Source organism: Leucoraja erinacea, chromosome 6 (assembly GCF_028641065.1).
Source record: "Leucoraja erinacea ecotype New England chromosome 6, Leri_hhj_1, whole genome shotgun sequence".
In the NCBI taxonomy this organism is placed as follows: Eukaryota; Metazoa; Chordata; class Chondrichthyes; order Rajiformes; family Rajidae; genus Leucoraja; species Leucoraja erinaceus.
The window spans coordinates 77,601,325-77,614,869 of NC_073382.1; positions in this window are offsets into that span (position 1 = coordinate 77,601,325).

Genomic DNA, 13,545 nt, shown 5'->3' on the forward strand with positions numbered 1-13,545 from the left:
ATTTAGATTCTAGTCTGCCTAACTACAAAAACTAGTTGGCACAGCTATTAATAGTTTGCAACTTATGATATGTGACATCATGCAATGCTCAAGCACTCATGTGTTAAAGGTGAGGTTAGCACAAATTACAATGATCGAATTAAAAAATATTTTTCTCAACCTACGTGATAAATCCCATTCCAACAACAGCTTATATTTATGTACCACCTTTTATGTGGTGAAGTATTCGATGACTCTTTACAAAAATTACACTCATTCTATTTGGCTTTTGAACAAGCGCAGCAATGGTAAGGAAATGCTGAGCAATCCCATAGGAATCATATTCTTCTCATTTCCCCACCAATTTCCAAGAAATTCTCTCACCTACATTCGCACTAGGGACTATTTACAGTTGCCAATTAACTTCCCAACCAGCATATCATTCGAATAGCCAAAAATGCTGGAGTAACTCAGCGGGACATGCAGCAACTCTGAGGAAAAAGGAATGGGTGACTCTTCAGGTCGAGACCCTTTTTCAGACTTCTTCAGCCAAGTCTGAAGAAGGCTCTCGACCCAAAACGTCACCATTCCTTCTCTCCAGAGATGCTGCCTGCCCTGCTGAGTTACTCCAGCATTTTGTGTCCATTTTCAGTGTAAACCAGCATCTGCAGTTCCTTCCGACACAGCAAATAGACAATAGACATTAGGTGCAGGAGTAGGTTATTCAGCCCTTTGAGCCAGCACCGCCATTCACTGTGATCATGGCTGATCATCCCCAATCAATACCCCGTTCCTGCCTTCTCCCCATATCCCTTGACTCCACTATCTTTAAGAGATCTATCTAATTCTCTATTGAAAGCATCCAGAGAATTGGCCTCCACTGCTTTCTGAGGCAGATAACTCCACAGATTCACAACTCCCTGGGTGAAAAAGTTTTTCCTCATCTTTCTAAATGGCCTATCCCTTATTCTTAAACTGTGGCCCCTGGTTCTGGACTCTCCCAACATCGGGAACATGTTTCCTGCCTCTTGCGTGTCCAATCCCTTCATAATCTTGTATGTTTCAATAAAATCTCCTCTCATCCTTTTAAATCCCAGAGTATTTGCCCAGTATCAAGCCCAGTCGCACCATTTTTTCAACATAGGAGAGTCCCATCATTCTGGGAATTAACATTGTGACCCTACGCTGCACTCCCTCAATAGCAAGAATGTCCTTTCCCAAATTTGGAGACCAAAACTGCCCACAATACTCCAGGTGTGGTCTCACCAGGGCCCTGTACAATTATAGAAGGACCTCTTTGCACATATACTCAACTCCTCTTGTTATGAAGGCCAACATGCTGTCTTCACTGCCTTCTGTACCTGGATGTGGGAAGAAACTCGAATGCCTGGAGGTTACCCATAAAGACACAGGGAGAACATGCAACCTTCACACAGAGATCACCAAAGGTCAGCATTGAAAGCAGGTCGCTGGAGCTGTGAAGTAGCAGCTCCACTGGGTTTATGACTGTGCCACTGCCCAGTATTGATGGCCTGTATCATATTTACTGGTGGTGCTAGGTTTTCCCCTGAGCCCTTGCTCAGAAAACTGTCAGGAAACTGCAAACAAACTGTAAGATTAAACAGAAGATCGGCACAGGATGCTGGAGTAACTCGACGAGACAGGAAGCATCTCCAGAGAGAAGGTATGGGTGATGCTTCGGATCGAGACCCTTCTTACGATTAAACAGATTACTGGAGTAACTGGTTACTCCAGCCTTTTGTGTCTATCTTCAGTGTAAACCAGCTTCCTACACAGATGAAAGAGATTCCTCACTTGGGCTTCACCCTTGCCATTTACACCGCACCTTGAGGGAGGGTGGAGGAGAAATCGCTTTGTGCTCGCAAGGCAATTACCCATGAATCGGATTCATGGGAGGTGATCTTGGAGGGGAGGATGTTCCTGAAACTGCGGAGTTACAGTGCAGCTCACCCCCTCCATGACACACTGGTCAACCTGAGGAGCACCTTCAGCAACAGATTGGTTCCACCAAGATGCAGGGCAGAACGCCACAGGAGATCCTTCTTCCCTGTGGCTATCAAACTGTACAACTCCTCCCCCTTCTGTTGTCATGGGGTAGACTGAGACTGACTCCCCTCCACTCCCCCCCCCCCCTCACAATCTTTGCACATCCCCAATCCTTTCCACTCATCACTTTAATTTCATGTTCCATGTATTTTGTGTTTTTATGACTGTTGGCAGATCAATATCCCTCCTGGGATGAATATTGTATTGTATTGTATTGCATTCAATAAAGTTCTATTGAACGCACTGACAACCAGTTTTGTGTTTAGAAAGGAACGGCAGATGCTGGTTTAAACTGAAGATAGACACAAATAACTGGAATAACTCAGCGGGTCAGACAGCATCTCTGGAAAAAAGGAAAAGTTGCCGTTTTGGGTCGAGACCCTTCTTCATGAGAAGGGTCAGAAAGTTGTTTGTGCACAGAAAGAACAACAAAAACAAATTCTACGTTAGAAAGTCTCTCTGGGAGCATGACCATTATCAAAGCCCAATCTGAAAACATGCTAAAACAATTAGAGGGATATTCACTGTTTAAATGTGTTCTAAGTATTCTTGTGCTTCATTGTGGTCAGGCGTCAGGAGTCATGTCTGGCCTGTGTTCCGAGCTGATAAAATACAAAGGAAGTTCCCTCCCATTGTGCAGAAAATAAGTATAATACGAGCGGCAGTGAGTTATTTCAGATGTAGAATCAAGCTGCTTTGGTTTATTCTGTTCAAAAATGTTTATTATGAACTAATATCAGTCAACCATTCTTTAAGGGATTTTTAAAATGAAGGTAGTAGAAAATAGATGGCTGGGAGGGATACAGTTTTATAGTTTTTTATGAGCCATTGAACTGTTAACCACTATATATTGTCAAGGTTTCAGTTGAGTGAGCATTTCACCCAAGTGTGATTAGGATTATTTCTGTAAAACCGCACATGGTAAATGCCTTAGAGATTTACAGGCATTTACTGCAGGGAATTGGAATTTGAAAGAAGTTTTTAAATTATGTTTGAATTGAATAAAGATACAAGACAGAAATATGCTTTGAATTGATAATGCATCAATGATTACACCATTATCAGTTATATACTTGTCAAAAATAGATATTAATTTATTTCCTGATAACATCATGATTAGAAGGCCTGTTCCAGTTGCTATGTTCAATGGTTGTTAAAATAACCGTTAAACTATCTCTGTGCCTTTGCTATTTATGTCAACTGTTCCGTTTGCTATTTTCATTGCTGTTGTCACAAAGTAGAATGATGGTGCACCTGAGCAATGCTGCTGTGTCACGATGATTAGTTTTTAGTTTAGTTTAGAGATATTTACTAGAATGTTGCCTGGGTTTCAGCAACAAAGTTACAGAGAAAAGTTGAACAAGTTAGGTCTTTATTATTTGGAGCGCAGAAGGTTAAGGGGGGACTTGATAGAGGTCTTTAAAATGATGAGAGGGATAGACAGAGTTGACGTGGATGAGCTTTTCCCGCTGAGAGTAGGGAAGATTCAAATAAGAGGACATGACTTGAGAATTAAGGGACAGAAGTTTAGGGGTAACATGCCGCCCGAGTTGCGGGGTCGAAGAGCTCCTGGTGCGGGGCCTACATCACTGCCCCGCGCGGCTTGGAATGGCCGCGGGACTCTGCGAGCGCACGCCGGGGGCTCTAACACCAAGACCCGGTGTGCGACCTCGCACCACCCGGCGTGGTTTTAATGGCCGCGGGACAATCGCCATCGCCAGCCGGGGGCTTTGACTTTGACTCTGACATGGGGGGGGGGGAGTGCAGTGGAGAGATAAGTTTATTTGGCCTTCCATCACAGCGATGTGATGGATGTTTATGTAAATTATGTTGTGTCTTGGGTCTATGTGTTTGTAATGTATGGCTGCAGAAACGGCATTTCGTTTGGACCTCAAGGGGTCCAAATGACAATTAAATGTATCTTGTATCTTGTATCTTGTATCTTGTATGAGGGGGAACTTCTTTATTCAGAGAGTGGTAGCTGTGTGGAATGAGCTTCCAGTGAAGGTGGTGGAGGCAGGTTCGATTTTATCATTTAAAAATAAATTGGACAGTTATATGGACGGGAAAGGAATGGAGGGTTATGGTCTGAGCGCAGGTAGGTGGGACTAGGGGAGAATACGTGTTCGGCACGGACTAGAAGGGCCGAGATGGCCTGTTTCCGTGCTGTAATTGTTACAGTGTATTGTTATATGGTTATAGCGTAGCAACAGGCCCTTTGGCCGACCGAGTCCGTGCCAACCAGCGATCCCCGAACACTAACACTATCTACACACACTTTTGGGACAATTTATAATTTTACTGAAGCAAATGAACCTACAAACCTGTACGTCTTTGGAGTGTGAGAGGAAACCGGAGATCCCGAGGAAAACCCACGCAGGTCACGGGGAGAACGTACAAACTCCTTACAGACAGCACCCGTATTCTGGATCGAACCCGGGTCACTGGCGCTGTGAGGCAGTAACTCTACCGCTGCGCCACCGTGCCGCACGCTGATGCTTTGTGAGAGTCGATTTCTCATAGATAAAGCAAGAGGACTCCAGTCAACAGATTATGATACTGTAGGAAGAAACTGCAAATGTTGGTTTACACTGAATATAGACACAAAATGCAGGAGTAACTTAGAAGGACAGGCAGCATCTCTGAATAGAAGGAATGGGTGATATTTCAGATCTGAAGAAGGGTCTCAACCGGAAATGTCACCCATTCCTTCCATCCAGAGATGCTGCCTGTTCCACTGAGTTACTCCAGCATTCTGTGTCTTTCTTTGGTGTAAACCAGCATCTGCAGTTCCTTCCTACACATGAAGAAAGTTCCATTTGCTTGAGCCAGAGGCAGAGAAATGACAATGTTGTGCAAATGTGTATAGGTGATAGAATTAGCGATACATCTGCCAGTAACATAGAAACATAGAAACATAGAAAATAGCTGCAGGAGGAGGCCATTCGGCCCTTCGAGCCAGCACCGCCATTCATTGTGATCATGGCTGATCGTCCCCTATCAATAACCTGTGCCTGCCTTCTCCCCATAGCCCTTGACTCCACTAGCCCCTAGACTCTCTCTTGCCTCTAACTCTCTCTTAAATCCATCCAGTGACTTGCCCTCCACTGCCCTCTGTGGCAGGGAATTCCATAAATTCACAACTCTCTGGGTGAAAAAGTTTTTCCTCACCACAGTCTTAAATGACCTCCCCTATATTCTAAGATAGTAAATAGTTTGTTAACTGTACTTATGAAATGAGTCGAAGCAGGTACTTGTCAATTGAGAATTTGCTCTGTGTATTTTCTTGGTTAGAAAAATAAACGATGGTGCCAAGCTCCGCACTTGTTGACTGACAAACTTGTGTACTTCTATGCCTTGCACTTGGCAGACAGCTCACTGTTCCCATGCGAGCATTTCCTCCACACCCTCTTCAAGAAAATGGCTTGCATTGTTTTAAGATAAACAGTTTGAGAGTAAGACTTTGGGCTGCTTACACGTGGATATGTTGTGTGGGAAAAAAACCCACATCTATTCTTTCAAAAATGAAGTCACTTTCCACTTTCAAACTATTCAGGACCCACTAAATAGAGTTTGCTGCTACAAGTGCCTCCTTATTTGGCTTGGCACTGGTTTGCTCTCGCTAGCTTCTGTTCTGAAAAATAAACATACACAATCCAACAATTAGGGCTGGGCTTTTCAAATTCTCTCCTGAAGAACTGTTGGTAAAATTTCAGCAAATCTTTCAGTCGGTATCTTTTTTTGGGGGCATTTCAGCCATTACAGCCATGTTTTAACAAATAGCTCATTTCAATAAATAATTGAGAAGCTCGGCCCAATGTCTGACTGCACCTGAGCAACTCACATTTTCACGCTTACCAACAGCTTGGTTCCCTTGGAACAGATTTTCTGCTTTGAAAGTAATATCACCTAGTTAACATTCCTTCGTTCCTTCCCTGTGTTATTTTCTGATATTTCCCTCCTGCAGTAACAAGGCAGCTGGCATGTTAAGCCATCTACTTAAGTATTAGTTGCATCAGTCATTACTGAGCACTTGAGCAACTTTGAGAAGAAGAAATGGAGTCTAGCAGCTCCACCTATGGTATTGTGGTAAATCATAACTCTTGCAAGCATTTAAAGCAATGCTCATTGGTATTAACCAAAGATAGACACAAAAAGCTGGAGTAACTCAGCGGGTCAGGCAGCATCTCTGGGGAAAAGGAATTTTTGACATTTCGGATCGAGACCCTTCTTCACCCAAAACGTCACATATTCATTTCCTCCAGAGATGCTGTCTGATCCGCTGAGTTACTCCAGCTTATTGTGTCAATCTGCAATTTAAACCAGCACCTGCAGTTCCTTCCTACACATTGGTATTAAGACAACTGACATGTTATGATTCCTACTGACCACTGCATTGCAGGAAGATGCCCCAGTTTACAATGACTACACCTTCTCTACATCGGTGAGACCAAGCGCAGGCTTGGCGATCGCTTCCCCAACACCTCCGCTCAGTTCGCAATAACTAACCTGATCTCCTGGTGGCTCAGCACTTCAACTCCCCCTCAGTAATTCATTCCGAATCCGACCTTTCTGCCTGGGCCTTCTCCATTGCCAGAGTGAGGCCCAGTGCACATTGGAGGAAGAGCACCTCATATTTCACTTGGGCAGTTTACATCCCAGCGGTATGAATATTGACTCTCCACTTTCAGATAGTCCTTGCTTTCTCCCTCCTTCCCCTTTCCTTCCCAGCTCTCCCACAGCCCACTGTCTCCGCCTCTTCCTTTCTTCTTCCCACCCCCCCCCCCCCCCGACATCATTCTGAAGAAGGGTCTAGACCCGAAACATCACTTATTCCTTCTTTCCATAGATGCTGCCCTACCCGCTGAGTTCCTCCAGCATTTTTGTCTACCTTCGATGTTTCCAGCATCTGCAATTCTTTCTTAAAAAACTCTGAAAATTATGTCTGCAAGTCTATATATCTGGTGGTGACCAACTGTTTATTTTGTGTGAGTATATTTGCCCAATCCTAACTGATAAGTAAAAATAATATGCAGCCCAACATTTCTGTTAAAGTATTATATTCATGGCATGTTTTCATCATTAAGCAATGCTTATTGTTTCTGGACTAACTGGTTTGTCTCAGCCCTACCTACACCTGAGGCAAGGTGAAGAGTCTGCACCTTTGTTTTTTCCCAGACATACCAAATGATTAAACTCATGCTTGACCTTGAAACTAATGTACTGTATATCCATGTAGAATCACTGCTGTATCTGTTGTGTTGAAAACCAACCATGATCATATTTTGGACACTACTAAAGCAGAATTTCATTTCGCATACATAAAAAATAACTGATATAAAGGAGATTACTTTTTGGAAGCAGACATGAATGCTTTTCTATTACTGGCTAACTATGACCTAGTGATGCTCACCTTATATAATGGAAATGGCAGCACAGAGGCTCAGCGGTAGAGCTACTGCCTTACAGTGCCCGAGGCCTGGGTTCGATCCCGACTACAGATGCTAGTCTGCACGGAGTTTGTATGTTCCCTCCGTGACCTGCGTGGGTTTTCTCGAAGATCTTCGGTTTCCTCCCACACTCCAAAGATGTACAGGTTTGTAGGTTAATTAGCTTGGTATAGATGTAAAAAGAGAAATTATCCTCACTGTGTGTAGGATGATGTTGTGCGGGGATCGCTGGTCGGTGGGCTGAAGGGCCTGTTTCCACACTTTTCTCTAAACTAAATAACTAAATTGATATAAAATATTCTAACTGACATGATTACACTTATTCTCTGCTATATCTAAATAGATCATGGAAAGCCATTGCACAACTAATTCAAAAATGAATGGTTTGCATTTATATAGCGTCTATCACATCTCTCAGTCATCTATTTTGCAAACATGAAATTTATTTTTGGAAAGTGAAAACCTACCCCCACCCCATCATCTTTATGGACTGCAAACGGATTTTATCAATGGATTAATTAAAGTGCATTTCTTAATTAATCACTCAATACATATGCTATAAAAAAGATGATCACAATATTCCCTGTGTAAGAAGGAACTGCAGATGCTGGTTTAAACGGAAGTTAGACACAAAATGCTGGAGTAACTCAGCGGGTCAGACAGCATCTCTAGAGAAAGGAATAGGTGACATATTTTGGGTGGAGACCCTTCTTCTGACTTCTTCAGTCTGAGAATGGTCTCGACCTGAAACATCACCCATTCCTTCTCTCCAGAGATGCTGTCTGACCCGCTGAGTTACTCCAGCTTTTCGTGTCTATCTTCGCAATATTTCCTGATTGCTTTGACCTCCTGATAGGAATGGAACACAAAGATCTTCCATGGAACACGTATAAATCAGTCATATGATGCAGAGCAGACCTAAAGAAATTCTAAAATGAGAAAAATAATATTTTCAACCAATGAAATGAAAAGCATGCAATAAATAAGCAAGTGTTTTGTCTCTGTTGGATTCTCAGTAAGTTACCAACTACTGAAGGAGATCCTGTGGGAATTCTAACAAAACACAAGGGCAGTCCCACCCGACATTTACTGACGTAAGGCGTTTTATTCCCACAGTTTAGAGAGTCAGGAAGAAACTTTTTCTTATAGCTTTTATGTCTAGGGGAAGAATAGAAGGCAACATCAGGAGAAATTGATCACAATACAGATGTAAAAACAATGAACTCCCTGTCTGGCTTAGATTCCAACACTGGAAGAAATAAGCACTCCGATGCTTTGCAGGTTTTGTCTTTAGAATGGTGGCAGCACAGTAGCACAGCTGCAGGTTACTGCGTTACAGTGCCGGAGACCCGAGTTCGATCCTGACCAAGCACAGGCTTGACGATCGTTTCGCTGAACACCTCCGCTCACTCTGTAACCTACCTGATCTCCCTGTTGCTCAGCAATTCAACTCCGCCTCACATTGTCAATCTGACCTTTCTGTCCTGGGCCTCCTCCATTGTCAGAATGAGGCCCAGCGCAAATTGGAGGAACAGCACCTCATATTTCGCTTGGGCAGCGATATGAACATTGACTTCTATAAATCAGACAGGCATTGCTTTTTTCTCTCCTGCCCCTTCCCCTTCCCAGTTCTCCCACTAGTCTTACTGTCTCCGCCTACATTCTATCTTTGTCCCGCCCCCTCCCCTGACATCAGCCTAAATAAGGGTCTCGACCCGAAACGTCGCCCACTACTTCTCTCCAGAGATGCTGCCTGTCCCGTTGAGTTACTCCAGCTTTTTGTGTCTACCTTCGATCCTGACTATGGGTGTAGTCTGTATGGAGTTTCCACGTTCTCCCTGTGACAGCATGGATTTTTTCCGGGTGATCTGTTTTTCTCCGACATTGCAAAGACGTGCAGGTTTGTAGGTTAATTGGCTTTGAATCTGCAGGTTAGAACTAGTACAGGGGTGATTATTGGTCAGCGCTCAGTTTGCAAAAGTGTTTCCATGCTGTATCTCTAAAGCAAACTAAATTATGAAGTGTTTTTAAAGTATCTAATATGTACTACTGGATGTAAAACCGCAATATTCCAATGAGCCTTGTGCCCCTTTCCAAAAAACAATACCATTAACATACTGTTAAAGTTACAGTTTCAGTACCTGAGCACACATGGAATCACATTATGAGGTCAGTTATGTAGAAAGAAGGAACTGTAGATAGTGAGTTACAAAAAAAGACACTGGAGTGCTCGAGTAACACCACAGGTTCGACAGCATCACTGGAGAATATAGATACGTGATGATTTGGGTTTGGGACGTCTCTTCAGGATAATGTGGGGGGGGGGTGATGAGAAGAATGCTGGAAGAGAGGAGGGTGCTGGGCCGGCCAATCCCTGGCTAGTATGGATACAGATGGTGGGAGGAGGGGAAGGGGTTGGTCAGCAGATTGATCTAGGCCAGAGATGGAAAGGCAAAAGCTTTAACAAAAATACATTGTTATGTTTATATGTTAATCTGTATATGTACACACATTAAAGCCTAGGTCTATCTGGCTTTCCTTCCCCAGATGCTGCCTGGCCCTTTGAATTCCTCCAGAACTTTGTGTTTTGCCCAAGCTTTCAGCATCTGCATTCTCTTGTGTCATCATATTTTCACCAGCTTGTATTACTTTTTTTCTTTCCAAGTTTTTTTCTGTGAGGAAAGGGAAAGAGGTGGAGGAGTTGCATGGCCCACGGTGGGATGGAGCAGCAGGGTGGTGCAGCGGTAGAGTCGCTGCCTTAAAGCACTTGTAGTGCCAGAGACCTGGGTTCGATCCTGACTACGGGTGCTGTCTGTACGGAGTTTGTACATTCTCCCCGTGACCTGCGTGGGTTTTCTCCGAGATCTTCAGTTTTCTCCCTCACTCCAAAGATGCGTAGGTTCATTGTCTTGGTAAATGTAGAAATTGGCCTAGTGTGTGTAGGATAGTGTTAATATGCGGGGATCGCTGGTAGGCACGGACTCGGTGGGCCGAAGGGCCTGTCTCCAGGCTGTATCTCTAAACTGAACTAAACCTGTTATTGGAACTTTAACCAATTTAGCATTAACTGAAGAAAAATCAGGTTAGTTTTGCAGACTTTAGCAATGGATTTTCAAGCAGTTACAATTGCCCTCTCATTGATCTGGGTGACAATTACAAGATTCATCAATTCCCCAGAGATTGCTACTTAAACTATTTATCCAGATAGTACTTGTGTGATAATCACTGCTCACTTCAGCAGCCGAATTTCACATTGCACTTCAAACTTCCGATTAGCAATTCGACAAGAGACTAACTCTGGTCTTTTTTTAAAGAAAGACTCCTAATTGGTGGAGGTCAAGTTTAGATAATTTAATCCTGCATAAAATGTGTGGATAGAAGTCACAAGTCATTTGCTTCAGGTGCAGAATTAGGTCATTCCGCCCATCAAGTCCACTCCGCATTCAATCATGGCTGATCTATCTCTCCCTCCTGACCCCATTCTCCTGCCTTCTCCACAGAATCTGTACTAATCAATGTGTTTAAGAAGGAAATGCAGATGCTGGAAAATCGAAGGTACACAAAAATGCTGGAGAAACTCAGCGGGTGCAGCAGCATCTATGGAGTGAAGGAAATAGGCAACGTTTTGGGCCGAAACGTTGCCTATTCCCTTCGCTCCATAGATGCTGCTGCACCCGCTGAGTTTCTCCAGCATTTTTGTGTACCTGTACTAATCAATGTTTATATACTAAATTTATGTTTTATTATAAATGTTTTATAAATTTCAAAATAGTACAATTCTCTTTTACATGGTGATATGGATATTCATAAACACGTAAAAATGTATATATTTTTCTCCATTTAAGAAATAAATGTATGAATTAAGAATAATATCCAAACATCTACATCCAATGGGACTCACTGCTTCTAGAAATAATAGCATTTATTGGTTAGGTTCATAGTCATAGTCATGGAGTGATACAGTGTGGAAAGAGGACCTTCGGCCCAACTTGCCCACACTGGCCAACAATGTCCCAGCTACACTAGTCCCACTAGCCTGCAAACCTGTCAAATCCATGAACCTGTCTAATTGTTTCTTAAACGATGAGATAGCCCCAGCGTCAACTACCTCCTCTGCAAGTTGTTCCATACACCCGCTACCCTTTGTGTGAAAGTTTTACCCCTCTATTAAATCTGTTCCTCTTCACCTTTAACCTATGTCCTCTGGTCCTCGATTCCCCTATTCTGGGCAAAAGTCTCTGTGCATGTACCCGATCTATTCCCTTCATGACTTTGTACACCTCTGTAAGAACAGCTCTCATCCTCTTGCTCTCCATGGAATAGAGACCCAGCCTACTCAACTGACATTAAATGTACATAGGTAGACAAAAATGCTGGTGAACCTCAGCGGGTGCGGCAGCATCTATGGAGATTCAGATTCAGATTCAGATTCAGATTCAGATTCAATTTTAATTGTCATTGTCAGTGTACAGTACAGAGACAACGAAATGCATTTAGCATCTCCCTTGAAGAACGACATAGCAAACGATTTGAATAAAAAAAATAATAAGTGTCCGGGGGGGGGGGGGGGGGGGGGGGTGACCGAGGTACGTTGTTTAGTAGAGTGACAGCCGCCGGAAAGAAGCTGTTCCTCGACCTGCTAGTTCGGCAACGGAGAGACCTGTAGCGCCTCCCGGATGGTAGGAGGGTAAACAGTCCATGGTTGGGGTGAGAGCAGTCCTTGGCGATGCTGAGCGCCCTCCGCAGGCAGCGCTTGCTTTGGACAGACTCAATGGAGGGGAGCGTGGAACCGGTGATGCGTTGGGCAATTTTCACCACTCTCTGCAATGCCTTCCGGTCGGAAACAGAGCAGTTGCCATACCATACTGTGATGCAGTTGGTAAGGATGCTCTCGATGGTGCAGCGGTAGAAGTTCACCAGGATCTGAGGAGACAGATGGACCTTCTTCAGTCTCCTCAGGAAGAAGAGACGCTGATGAGCCTTCTTGATCAGAGTAGAGGTATTGTGGGTCCAAGAGAGGTCATCGGAGATGTTGACTCCCAGGAACCTGAAGCTAGAAACACGTTCCACCTCCGTCCCGTTAATGTGGATGGGGGTGTGCGTGCCGCCTCTGGACTTCCTGAAGTCTACAATGAGCTCCTTGGTCTTCTTGGAGTTAAGGGCCAGGTTTCGGCCCGAAACGTTGCCTATTTCCTTCGCTCCAAAGATACTGCCGCACCCGCTGAGTTTCTCCAGCATTTTTGTCTACCTTCGATCTTCCAGCATCTGCAGTTCCTTCTTGAACATTAGATGTACATATGCTGACATCTGTGATTCATTAGTACTGTACTGCAACTGAATGAAACTTTTTAAATTGTTTAATTTTTTTTATTTTATTTATTAGAAGTTCAATACAGTGGTACCTTTTTTGCAGGTTCCCAAAATTATGTTAACATATTACATTCTCTATCCAATTTCCTTTTTTTTTAAAAGGGAAAAGTAAGAAGAGACTGTGCCTGTACTTAATGCTGATTATCCAGAGTTTGCCTGTAATTTGTCATTCAAAAACCGACCAAGTTTTCACAAGTTTATTTTAGTTTTAGAGATACAACACAGAAACGGCCCTTCGGCCCACCGAGTCCGCATCTACCAGCGATCGTTGCACATTAATACTATCCTAGACACAAGGGAAAATTTTACATTTATATCAAGCCAATTAACTTATAAACCTGTACATCTTTGGTGTGGGAGGAAACTGAAGAACTCGGAGAAAACCCACGCAGGTCAAAGGGAGAACGTACAAACTCCGTACAGACAGCACCCATAGGCAGGATGGAACCTGAGTGTCCGGTGCTGTTAGGCAGCAACTCTACCGCTGCGCCACCGTGCCACTCAAGTTGCTGAAATTTTACAATTAACACAAAGTGTTGGTCAGGCAGCAAATCTGGTAGACAAGCATAGGTGACGTTTCAAGACAAGGTTTTTACAATGCTATTCGGTAATTGGATGTTTTAAAGGGACCCCTGACATTCAAGTTACAATTTCTGCTGTTACTACAGAGCACTGGAGG